This window comes from Rattus rattus, chromosome 3 (assembly GCF_011064425.1).
Source record: "Rattus rattus isolate New Zealand chromosome 3, Rrattus_CSIRO_v1, whole genome shotgun sequence".
NCBI lineage: Eukaryota > Metazoa > Chordata > Mammalia > Rodentia > Muridae > Rattus > Rattus rattus.
In genome coordinates, this window is record NC_046156.1 from 214,025,076 (window position 1) to 214,038,771 (window position 13,696).

The following is a 13,696-nucleotide window of genomic DNA, read 5'->3' on the forward strand; positions in this document are numbered from 1 at the left end:
ACCTCAGTGTGACTTTAACCAAGCAAGTACAGTTCTTATCTGTACAATAAGAACTTCAAGGCTCTGAAGAAAGAAATCGAAGAAGATCTCAGAAGATGGAAAGATCTCCCATGCCTATGGATTAGCAGGATTAATATAGTAAAAATGGCCAATTTACCAAAAGTGATCTACAGATTCAATGCAATCCCCATCAAAATTCCAATCCAATTCTTCATAGAGTTAGACAGAACAATTTGCAAATTCATCTGGAATAACAAAAAACCCAGGACAGCTAAAACTATCCTCAACAATAAAAGGACTTCAGGGGGAATCACTATCCCTGAACTCAAGCAGTATTACAGAGCAATAGTGATAAAAAACTGTATAGTATTGGTCTAGAAACTGAAATAGAATTGAAGACCCAGAAATGAACCCACACAACTATGGTCCTTGATTTTTGACAAAGGAGCCAAAATCATCCAATGAACAAAAGATAGCATTTTCAACAATGGTGTTGGTTCAACTGGAGGTCAGAATGTAGAAGAATGCAAATTGATCCATGCTTATCACCCTGTACAAAGCTTAAGTACAAGTGGATCAAGGACCTCCACATCAAACCAGATACACTCAAACTAATAGAAGAAAAAGTGGGGAAGAATCTTGAACACATGGGCACTGGAAAAAATTTCCTGAGCAAAACACCAATGGCTTATGCTCTAAGATCAAGAATCGACAAATGGGATCTCATAAAACTGCAAAGCTTCTGTAAAGCAAAGGACTCTGTTAGGACAAAACGGCAACCAACAGATTGGGAAAAGATCTTTACCAATCCTACAACTGATTGAGGGCTCATATCCAAAATACACAAAGAACTCAGGAAATTAGACTGTAGGGAAACAAATAATCCTATTAAAAACTGGGGTTCAAAGCTAAACAAAGAATTCAGAGCTGAGGAATGCCGAATGGCTGAGAAGCACCTAAAGAAATATTCAACATCTTTAGTCATAAGGGAAATGCAAATCAAAACAACCCTAAAATTCCACCTCACTCCAGTCAGAATGGCTAAGATCAAAAACTCTGGTGACAGCAGATGCTGGCAAGGATGTGGAGAAAGAGAAACACTCCTCCATTGTTGGTGGGATTGCAGACTGGTACAACCATTCTGGAAATCAGTCTGGAGGTTCCTCAGAAAATTGGACATTGAACTACCTGAGGACATAGCTATACCTCTCTTGGGCATATACCCAAAAGATGCCCCAACATATAAAAAAGACACGTGCTCCACTATGTTCATAGCAGCCTTTTTTTATAATAGCCAGAATCTGGAAAGAACCCAGATGCCCTTCAACAGAGGAATGGATACAGAAAATGTGGTACATCTACACAATGGAATATTACTCTGCTATCAAAAACAATGACTTTATGAAATTGTTAGGCAAATGGTTGGAACTGGAAAATATCATCCTGAGTGAGGTAACCCAATCACAGAAAAACACACATGGTATGCACTCATTGATAAGTAGCTAATAGCCCAAATGCTCGAATTGCCCTAGATACACAGAACACATGAAACTCAAGAAGGATGACCAAAATGCGAATGCTTCACTCTTTCTTTAAAAGGAGAACAAGAATACCCTTGGGAGGGCATAAGGAAGCAAAGTTTAGAACAGAAACTAAAGAACGCCAATTCAGAACCTTGACCCACTTGTGGCCCATACATATACAGCCACCAAACTAGATAAGATGGATGAAGCAAAGAAGTGCAGGCCGACAGGAGCCAGATGTAGATCTCTCCTGAGAGACACAGCCAGAATACAGCAAATACATAGGTGAATGCCATCATTAAACCACTGAACTAAGAATGGGACCCCCTTTGAAGGAATCTTAGAAAGGACTGAAAGAGCTTGAAGGGCTTGAGACCCCATATGATCAACAATGCCAACCAACCACAGCTTCCATTGACTAAGCCACTACCCAAAGAAAATACATGGACTGACCCTGGGCTCCAACCTCATAGGTAGCAATGAGTAGCCTAGTAAGAGCACCAGTGGAAGGGGATGCCTTGGTCCTGCCAAGACTGAACCCCCAGTGAACGTGATTGTTGGGGGAATTGCGGTAATGGGGAGATGATGGGGAGGGGAGTACCCATATAGAAGGGAAAGGGAAGGGGTGAGGGGGATGTTGGCCTGGAAACCGGGAAAGGGAATAGCAATTCTAATGTAAATAAAAAATATCCAATTTAATAAAGATGGAGGAAAAAAGTACAAAAATAATAGAGAATACCAAAATTAATTTAGAAATTAAAGGTAAAAGATCACAATATGTAGTATTAAAATTCAGAAAACCAAAAAGGCATGCGTTCAAACATCTCTATTCCACTAAATTGAAAGCGTTAAATGAATGAATCTCTAGATACATACAATATATCAAATTTAAACTGTGAAGAAAACATAATTTAAACCAGTGGTTCTCAAATTGTGGCTCTCGCTGTTTTGAAATCTCATTTTCCATATCCTACATGTTGGATATTTATATTACTATTCATTACAGTAACAAAATTACAGTTATAAATTAACAACAAAATATTTATATTTTGAGGAGGTCAGAACAGTGTGAGGGACTGTCTTAAAGGGTCACAGCCTTCAGAAGATTGAGAACCACTGACTTAGACGAATAATCAACCACAAGATTAAAGGAGCAACATAAGATCTCCCAACCAGTGTAAGCTCTTGACCAGCTAAAATTCCTGAAGAATGCTACAGAACTTCAAAAGAGAACTGTGGTTTGTGGTGGTGGCATTCTTGTCATCATTACTGTTTGGAGACAAGGTCTCATTATGTAGCCCATTTTGGCCTGGAAATCTCCATGTGAGCAAGAGTAGCCACTAATTCCCTGATATTTCCTGACTCTGCTTACCAAATACTGGGACTATGGACACAAACCCGAATGAGTATTCTTGCTCTGAAACAAGTTACTTAAATAATTAACCAAAATGAAATGGAAAAGATAATAATAAATGCCATAACTCTGTAGTTACTACTACTTGGCAATCCTACCTCTGTATTATTTAAGTGTATTAAATAAAGGTCTTAATGAAGGGTTTGCATTAATTTGCTCATTGTAGTATTTTCACCACAGAAGCAAAAAAGAAAACATTCTACATGCCAAACAAGGAAAGCCAGAGAATAGAAATTGTAACATTATTAATTTTTATGTAAAGGTAAATTATTTAATTTTATCTACGTTTAATCTTCCACAGATTCTTTTCAAGTATGTGAGTGGTGTTTATTTGTTGAAAGCAAGGATACCTTGTCACCTGAATCTGAAGGATTCTGTACTAAGTAAAATAAGTAGGATAAAGAAAGACAAGTAATGTATAACCTAATTTTATAGAGAAGGTAGAACAACTAAATCGCAGAAGCAAGGAGTAGAGAGGTAATTACCCAGAGCCATGAGAAGTGAGACCCAGGAGAGTTGGTGCAAGGGGTATGAGGTATGAGTTAAAGAACAAACACAATTTGTAGCTTAAGTGCACAGGTGTGTGAAGTAGTGACGCCACCTTCTCCTATTGGAAATGCTTTCGCAGGATCAACCATAATGCTTCTCATCACACAACACATAAATATGTGCAATTACTGACAGATTAATGAGCTTAACTGCATGTTGGCAACTTCATAATTTGACCAAGTTGCAACTATTGGATGTGTGCAACTTCATAGCCTCAAGAAAGTAGACAACCACTACATTTCCCATAAATCCTGCCCTGCTAAGTACAGCGATACAGATACATTCACATATACATGTTTAAAATAACAAAGGCTATGCACTTCACTCCAAATATTCCCTGTGGTCTTAGGACTCATCCCACAGACAGCTCTATTACCATGGTGTCAAGGCTACCAGATTAGGGAAATTATCCTTTGTTCTGTCGGGAAAGGTTTACATTTGCCACTGGCACTTATCAAAATGGTGTTAAGATGATATTAAAACAGTCGTGGTAAGATTTTAAAATATCCATTGAAGCTATTTCACATCTGGAAGGGCTAAATTGAGGCAATCTTTACAGGAAAATTAAATTACCAAAACTAATATATTAATAAACCATTGCAACACATTGCAGCCTTATATCAATGATGCTTAGCTAATGTGAGAAGTGCAGAAATCTCAGCTCTGTAACCATTCAGGATGAAATAAATAAAAACTTATGACAGAACAAATTAAGGAGTGAACAATTTAATACCATAATTAGTAGTGAGAAATGTAAAAATTAGTAATTATTGAAGAAACCATATGTTTACTGTATTAACTGTAGCTATTAAAACTATATTATATTATTTTGTCAGGTTATGTAATGAGCAAGATTTTTCCAGAGCTTAAGCTACTTCCTGAGAGGGAGGAAGATTAAGTTTAAGGGAAGCCTCATTATTTAGGCCATAGTTTACTGAACATTAGTTCTATATTATTCTTTGCACATTGGGAGGTCTGATTCAATTGTAAAAATAGGATTTTAAAGTGCTTGATGAGGTGTCCAAAAACAATAGTTAGCAACTGGAAACTTAAGGTCAGTAAATAAATCTACAGTTATTTGTAGCATAAACAAGCAGGATTTCAGGAGGTAAAATTTCCAAGATTTGGGTTATACTGATAGATTCTGAGGCTTTTCTATGCCATGCTCAGAGATCCCCACAAAACCTCACAATACTCCCAGAAGTCATAATGTATGATGGATGTAGGAATCTAGTTCATGATCTAGAAATTACAGGAAAAACAGAAATACTGGTCGTCTTAAAATAGGCGCTTAGAGACATGTATTAATTCAATCACAAAATATTAAATACCAGCATAGAATGTGTTTATCTCTATATGTATTTATTTGTATTTATATGTATATAAGAGGCTGATATTCTATTAAGGAATATATTAATATACACATATAGACTAGAATGGACATGTACTTGAATGAATACAAATTAGCATAAATGAAAGAAATGTATAAAGGAATGTCTGACTCACATTTCTATTGCTGTGATAAGACACTATGATCAAGACAACTTGTTAAAGAAAGACTTTCTTTGGGTGTTTCAGTTTCTAAGGGTGAGTCTATGACTGACACTGTGGAAAGCATGAGAGCAGGCAGGCAGTCATGACACTAGAGCAGCAACTAAAAGACTTTGCCTTGAATCACAAGTAGGAGGCAGAGAGCTAACTCTGAATGATGCAGGCTACTGAGATCTCTAAGACAGTCCCCCCCAGTAACACTTCTCCTGCCATGTCACACCCCCTAATCCTTCCCAAACTATTCCACCGTGGAGGGTCAAGAATTTGAACTAGGAGTCTATAGGATCCATTCTATATTCAGATCACTGCAGGAAAGAATTTTCTTTGAAACTTCACAAAACCCTCTCTGAGAAGGTCAGATTATCATTACCCAAAAAAAGAAGCAGGGTTCAGAACTTTGTGGAAAATAACATCCAAGAAAGTTTAGTAGCTACGGAATAATATAAAAAATGAAAAAAGAAAACCCAACAATTAAAAAATGCGTTGTGAGAGCCCACTCCTGACACTATTAATGGAATTCTTCTATACTTACAGGAAGGAGCCTAGCATAACTGTCATCAGAGAGGCTACACTCAGCAACTGATGGAAATAGATGCAAAGACCCACAGCCAACCTTTAGGCAGAACTTGAGAAATCCTGAAGAAAAAGGGGAGAAAGGATTGTAGGAGCCATATGGGTCAAAGACACAAGAAAAGACGCAGAATCAGCTAACCTGGGCCTATAGCTTCTCCCAGAGACTAAACCACCAACTAATGAACATGAATGGGGCTGACCTAGAAGCCTTCTCATATGTAAGAGTTGTGCACCTTTGTCTTCGTGGAACTCCTAACAAGGGAACAGGGGTAATTGTGATCTGTTTCCAGCATTTGTGTCCCTTTAATCTTACTGGGCTCCCTCATCTAGCCTCAGTAGAAGATGCACCTAGTCTTACTGCATCTGGATATGCACGGTGTGTTGATATCTATGGAAGGCCTCCCCTTTTCAGGAAAGAAAGAGAGAAAGAATGGATTGGGAGGAAAGAAGGTGAGAGAGAAGGTCTGGAAGGAGTAGGAGAAGGCAAAACAGAGATTGGAATATAAAGTTAATAAATCAACAAAAAAGATAATAGAAATATTGGGGAATTGAAGGTGCATGCAAATGTTCTACACGGCATTCTCTATCTTTCAGTGTAACAGAAATGTAATTTAATGTTTTGAAAAGAACGAACCTCAAAAGGCTTTGTGTAAACTTTTGGGTGATAACCTCTTGAAAAAAAGGAAATTGACTTCCTGAATAAAATAATTTTAAATTTTCTTCTTAAAAAGGGGGGAGTCTGGGCTGGAGAGATGGCTCAGTCATTAAGAGCACTGAGTACTCTTTCTAGAGGTCCTGAGTTCAAAATCCAGCAACCACATGGTGGCTCACAACTATCTGATGAGATCTGATGCCCTCATCTAGTGGGTCTGAAAACAGCTACAGTGTACTTATATAAAATAAACAAATAAATCTTTTTTAAAAAATTATATTCGGACACTTTACTGAAGTTGTTTATCAGCTGGGGAAGTTCTCTGGCAGAATTTTTGGGGTCACTTATGTATATTAGCTTATCATTTGTGCACAGGGATACCTTTAATTTTTCTTTGACAATTTGTATCCTCTTGATCTTTTTTTGTTGTCTTATTGTTCTAGCTGGCACTTTGAGTACTACATTGAATAGATACAGGGAGAGTGGGAATCCTTGTTTTGTACCCAATTTTAGGGGGATTGTTTCAAGTATCTCTCTACTTATTTTGATATTGGCTGTTGGTTTGCAGTAAATTGCTTTTATTATGTTTAGGTATAGGCCCAAAATTCCTAATCTCTCCAATACTTTTAACATGAAGGGGTGTTGCATTTAGTCAAATGTTTTTCTGCATCTAAAGAGATGATCATGTGATTTTTTTTCTTTGAGTTTGTTTAAACAGAGGATTACATTAATGGATTTTTGTATATTGAACCAACCTTGCATCCCTGGGATGAAGCCTATTTGATCATGGTGAAAGATGGTTTTGATGTGTTCTTGGATTTGGTTTGCAAAAATTTATTGAGTATTTTTGCATTGATATTGATAAGTGAGATTGGTCTGAAGTCAAATAAATCAGTAGCCTTCCTTTATACAAATGATAAACAGGCTGAGAAAGAAATTAGGGAAACAACTCCCTTCACAATAGCCACAGAAAATATAAAATATGTGAAAGATCTGTATGATAAGAACTTAAGTCCCTCAAGAAAGAAATTGAAGAAGATCTCAGAAATGGAGAGATCTTCCATGCTCATGGATTGGCAGAATTAATGTAGTAAAAATTGGCCATCCTACTGAAGGCAACCTACAGATTCAATAAAATCTCCATAAACATACCAACACAATTCTTCAAAGACATGGAAAGAGCAATTCTCAAATTCATTTGGAAAGCCAAAAAAAAAAATGCAGAATAGTGAGAACAATTCTTAATAATAAAAGAACAACTAGGGGAATCACAGTTCCTGACCTCTAGCTCTACTACAGAACAAGAGTGATAAAATCTGCATGGTATTAGTACAGAGACAGAAAGGCTGATCAATGGACTAGAATCGAAGACCCATAAATAAAACCACACACTTATACACACTTGATCTTTGACAAAGAAGCCATAAGTATACAATGGAAAAACGAAAGCATCTTCAATAAATGGTGCTGGTCAAACTGGTGGTCTATATGTAGAAATATCAAAATAGACCCATATTTGTCACCATGCACAAAGCTCAGGTCCACATGGATCAAAACCTTAACATAAAGCCAGATACTTGGAATCTGATAGAAGAGAAAGTGGAAAAGAACATTGAACTCATTGTCACAAGGTGAAATTTCCTAAACAGAACTCCAAAGGGTTATGCTCTAAGATCAAAAATTGATAAATGGAACCTCATGAAACTGGGAAGCTTCTATAAGGCAAAGGACAAAGTCAATAACACAATATCAGCCTCCTACAGATTGGGAAAAAAATCTTCACTAACCCCACATCCAATAGAGGGCTAATATCCAAAATATATAAAGAACTCAAGAAGCTAACCACCATTAAAAAAAGAAAACCACAATCAAAAATGGGATATAGAACTAAACAGAGAAGTCACAACAGAGGAATCTTGAATGGCTGAGAAGCATCTAAAGAAATGTTCAAAGTCCTTAGTGAACAGAGAAATGCAAATAAAAACGACCCTGAGATTCCACCTTACACCAGTCAAAAATGGTTAAGATCACAAATACAGGTGACAGCACATGATAGCTAGGATGTAAAGAAAGGGGAATACTCTGCCATTGCTGGTGGGATTGCAAACTGGTACAACCAATCAATTTGGAGGTTCCTCAGAAAACTGGAAATAGACCTACCTGAAGGTGCAGAAATACCTCTCCTGGGAATATACTCAAAAGATGCCCCACCATGCTACAGGGGTACATGTTCCTCTCTGTTCATAGCGACTTATTTGTGACAACCAAAACCTGGAAACAAGCCAGATGTTCCACAACAGAAGAATGGATACAGAAAATATGGTTCATTTACACAATGGTATGCTACCCAGCTATTAAGAATGAGGACAGGTTGGGGATTTGGCTCAGTGGTAGAGCGCTTGCCTAGGAAGCGCAAGGTCCTGGGTTCGGTCCCCAGCCCCGAAAAAAAAAAAAAAAGAATGAGGACATCCTGAGTTTTACAGATAAATGGATGGAACTAGAAAATATCATCCTGAGTGAGGTAATTAAGATCCAAAAAGTTATGCATGGTATGTTCTCACTAATAAGTGGGCATTAGCCAAAAAAAAGTACAGAATACCCAAGATACAGTCCACAGAAGTGAAAAAGGTCAGCAAGCTGAAGGACCCAAGTGAGGGATGCCTCTGTCCCACTTGGGAGGGAGAAGAAAGCAACCACAAAAAGGGAGAGACAGGGGAGGGGAAGCAGATAGGGTTGTGCAAAGAGGAGAACATGATCTAATATTGGGTGAGAGAAAAAGACAGAAGACCTGAGGGCCAGGAAAAAAAAATTGAAACAGGCAACCTCAGGAGAAAAGAAGTTGGGAGGATGCTCTAGAATGTACCAGAGACCTTGGAAGTGAGAGACTCTCAGGACAAAGTAGAAACTCTAGATGAAATGCCCTACAGCAAGGAATGGGAATTTATTGAACCTGCCTCCAGCAGAAAGACAGGGCAGCCAGGGATGGGGTTGCTATCCCACACTCAAAATTCTGACCCATAATTCTTTCTGTCTGAAAGAAATGCAGGGATAGAAATGGAGAAGAGCCTGAGGAAAAGAAGGTCCAACCATAGACCCAAAGTGGGATCCAGCTCAAAGGGAGGCTCTCAGACCTGACACCATTACTGAGTCTATGGGGCATTCACAAAATGAGACCTACCATGGCTGCCCTCAAAAAGACCCAACAATCAGCTGAAAGAGTCAGATGCAGATATGTGCACCCAACCAGTGAACAGAAGCTGCTGACCTCTCTAGTTGAATTAGGAAAAGGCTGGAGGAAGCAGAGGAGGGCAACCCTGTAGGAGGACCAAAAGTCTCAATTAACCTGGACCCGGGATATCTCTCAGACCCTGGATCACCAACGAGGCAGCTACACCAGCTGAGATGAGGCCTCCAACACATACAGCAAAGGACTCCCAGGTCTGGGTTCAGTCAGAGAAAATACACCTAATCCTCAAGAGACTGGAGGACCCTGGAAGTTTAGAATTATGGTGGGGTTGATGGGGTGGGGACATCCTTATGGAGAGAGGGGAGGGGATGCAGAGAGGAGGTATAGGGTGTGGAACAGTCAGGGGGTGGACTAGGAGTGGAATAAAATTTGGAGTATAAAAATTAATAAATTAATTTAATTTTTTTAAAAAGGAGGGGAGTCTAACAATTTAGGGAGAAAGATAGGTTTCCCATAAGCATTCCACAATTTCTCTGAAATATAACCAGAAAAATTTGAGTGAGTTGGAACATAAAGTAAACATTAGATTCAATTAGTTTACAAACAATAACATTAAGCTTAATGTGTGTGTGTGTGCACGCAATATATATATGTGTGTGTGTGTGTGTGTGTGTGTGTGTGTGTGCATTTCTCACCAAGATCATATATGAAGTATTCCCAACAAAGCAGATTACAAAAATAACATTAAGTTTAATGAGTGTGTGTGTGTGCGTGTGTATCTGTGTGTGTGTATCTGTGTGTGTGTATCTGTGTGTGTGTTTGTGTGTGTGTGAGAGAGAGAGAGAATGTATGTGTTTGTGTGTGTGTGTCATGTATATATGTGTACATTTCTCATCAACATCCTATTTGAAGTATTCCCAACAAAGTATATATTAGAGTATTTTAACCTATAATTTGAGGACTTGGAATACAAAGAAGGAAGACATCTCAGGAGTTTAAGGCCATCCTTATTTACACACTTAATATTTTGAGTCAGCCTGGATTACATGAGACCCTATTTCAAAACAAATCATACCTTTCCACTTTTTAAAATTGGATAGTTGATGTATTTACATTTCAAATGTTATCCTTTTCCCCAGTTTCCCCCTCTCCCCCTGCATCTATGAGGATGCTCTGCCTCCCACCCACCTACTCCACCCTGGTATTCACCTATACTTGGGAAATGAGCCTTCCCAGGAACAAGGGCTTCTCCTCATATTGATGCCAGACAATGCCATCCTCTGCTACATATGTGACTGGAGCCGTGGGGTCTCTCCATGTGTACTCTGGTTGATGGATTAGTCCCTGGAAGGTCTAAGGAGCAGGGGGCGAGGGGAGGGCACTGGTTGGTTGATGTTGTTCTTCCTATGGGGTGCAAACCCTTTCAGCTCTTTCAGTCCTTTCTCTAATTCCTCCATTGGAGTCTCTGTGCTAAGTCTGATGGTTGGCTGCAAGCATCTTCATCTCTGTTAGTAAGGCTCTGTCAAAGCCTCTTAGAGGACAGCTATATCAGGCTCCTGTCAGCAAGTACTTCTTGGCGTCAGCAATAGTGACTGGGTTTGGTGTGCATATGGGATGGATCCTCAGGTGGGGCCTTTCCTTCAGTCTCTGCTCCACTGTTTGTCCCTGTATTTCCTTCCATGAGTATTTTGTTTTACCTTCTAAGAAGGACTGTACCCAGGTTCTTATCATGACTCCAACAAGGTGCCTTGAGTTGTTTACAAGTGATCATTAAATTACAACTGATTTCCTGAGATTGAGACTAGATTTGACTTCTAACAGTATCATATAAATTTCATGATGCAAGTTTGGTTTGAGTTTTTGTTCTCTTTTACTTAGTACATTTCTCTGGTTATTATATTCTATTCCTATATGAGTCATTTACTACTCTTTTCTGCTGATCTATGCTCCATTAGACATAGATAGCTTACTTTCTGTATTCATACACTAACTGACAGACAAGGTTTGTCCCTTTGGTCTCCTTAAGATAATGATTTTATAAGCACTAACAAGTACCCATTTATATGGACAGAGGTTTTAAGTAAATACTTAAGACTGAAGACGTTTGGTTAGTCATATATTACCCATGACTCATAATTTTAAATTCTCTACAGTTTGAGTCAGATAGCTTTGATTGCATGGTCAGAGATCAATTCTCCTGAATAATTGTAGCTAGAGGGACTGCCAGTATATTTTATAAAATTAGTATGATATTTATTTTATTCCAGCCTGACTCTATAAATAGACCCTCAGTGGGAAAGCTGAAACTCTTAAGATTTGTATGCAAGTTCAAAGTAGTGAGAACAAAGTACTTAACTTGTCTGAGACTCATGTGGACAAAGCATAATGATTAAGCTCATGCCATTGACACAACGTCTGTCATGGGAAACGTTTATTCTTATTTATGGAACTGATGTTTCTACAAGTCCATTGAGATTACATATTTACCTCTAACAAGCAGCATCTCTCCACTCTTAGATCCCAATCACGAAATTTCCTTTCCACCAAGAAATGCTTCCACAATGCTGAATCTTTTCTATCTGTCCATCATCTAAATCTAGGTCTGAGAAATGAACTTTGCAGTGATATTTTAGATCTCAGAAATCTTGAAGGTAAATGAAATGCTAAAGGGAGCCCAATAGCAAAGATGATGAGGACAACGTGCAATGACTTTCTATATGAGGCAGAAACATGCACAACGCATGAAGAAAAGGAAACTAAAAATATCTGTGTTGTTATAAAAGAAAGCAGTGCCAAAGCAATTTTTCTGTGCTTCGTTCCCATCTGTGTGGCTCCTTCCCTTAAACAGCCAACGTCGATGAATCTGATTTGCTCTCCTGCTAGAAAAGTTGTGGCTTAGCTAGGAACTATGCGGCAATGTCTATTAAAGACAGCTTTACGTAAATACTGTATGGATCTCAGTTTCACAATATGCTTTGCATGTGTGACTTTTGTACACACACCCTGTCTTCCTAACTTCAGGTAACGTGTGAGTTCCTGAAAAATACCTGGAGATTGTTTGTTTCCATATATATATATATATATATATATATATATATATATATATATATATATATATATGATCTTCATGTTCTCCATATATATATATATACACACATATATATATATTCTAAGATGTGTGAGTATATATGACTATATATAAATATATATAGTCAAAGAAGAAATATATATACTATGGTTATTGACCATTGAATAAGAGATAAGAGGCTAAAATGACTTGATTTTCCCCCCAGTGTTATTAGGTACTTCTCATGAGGAGGAGCTAAACATCATGTTCAGATAACCTTTCTGTCAGACTAGGTTTTAACCAGCTGACCAGTCTTGTTGTAAACATTTGCCCTGGCTAGATTTTCCTATTCTGGATGATTGTCTGCCTGGCAACAAGATGACAGAAGCAAAAAGCCAAAATATCCTTATGTGGGCATAGCTGCCTCTCATGGCAGAGCCAAGTTGGATCCTATCCATTGGCAGGGATGTCCCACAGGCAGCCAATTTTAGTTCAGTCTCTTTTAAACTATGGATTGCAAACAAACAGTAGGATTTTCCACAGTGGAAGGGAGACTAGTGAGAAGAAGAGACGGAGTAACTAAAGCTAGCCACTAGTTTATGAGAAGAATGGGGCGGGGGGTTGACACACAGCTAGAAACTCCAGCTACTCTTGAATACAATAGATGGTGCTTTAAGAGCACAGACTTATTGTAGTAGTTTCTTCCTTTTTCTTTCCTATTCTCTGAATGTTCACATACTCCCTTTTCTTGGACTTTCACATGAAGCAAAAGGTCAAAACTAGAGAAGTTCAATGGGCCCATGCTGACCTGGAAGTAAGTGATAGATGAACACTAACTGGTTTTCAGGTGATTCACGTCTTCGTGAATTTTACAAATAGTTTTTCTAGACTACCTTGCCTAAACATCATTGGTTTGATACAATAACACCTAAGAAAGTTAGAGCCACATTCCTATATGAATCCTACCTTCTAGACTGAAGCTCAATAGCAACATGAATGTGTCTCCTGTAAGCAGTGTCAAAACTCCAAGAATTTGTCCACGTGGTCAATGGAGGACAGAGAGGCTTCTTTCCCACCTGACTGTGGGATTAAGGCAAAATCCTTGAATCCAGGGGCTCCTGGCTTCACCTTAGACAAACAGGAATGATAACAATACTTATCAATGATACAAGGCTTACAT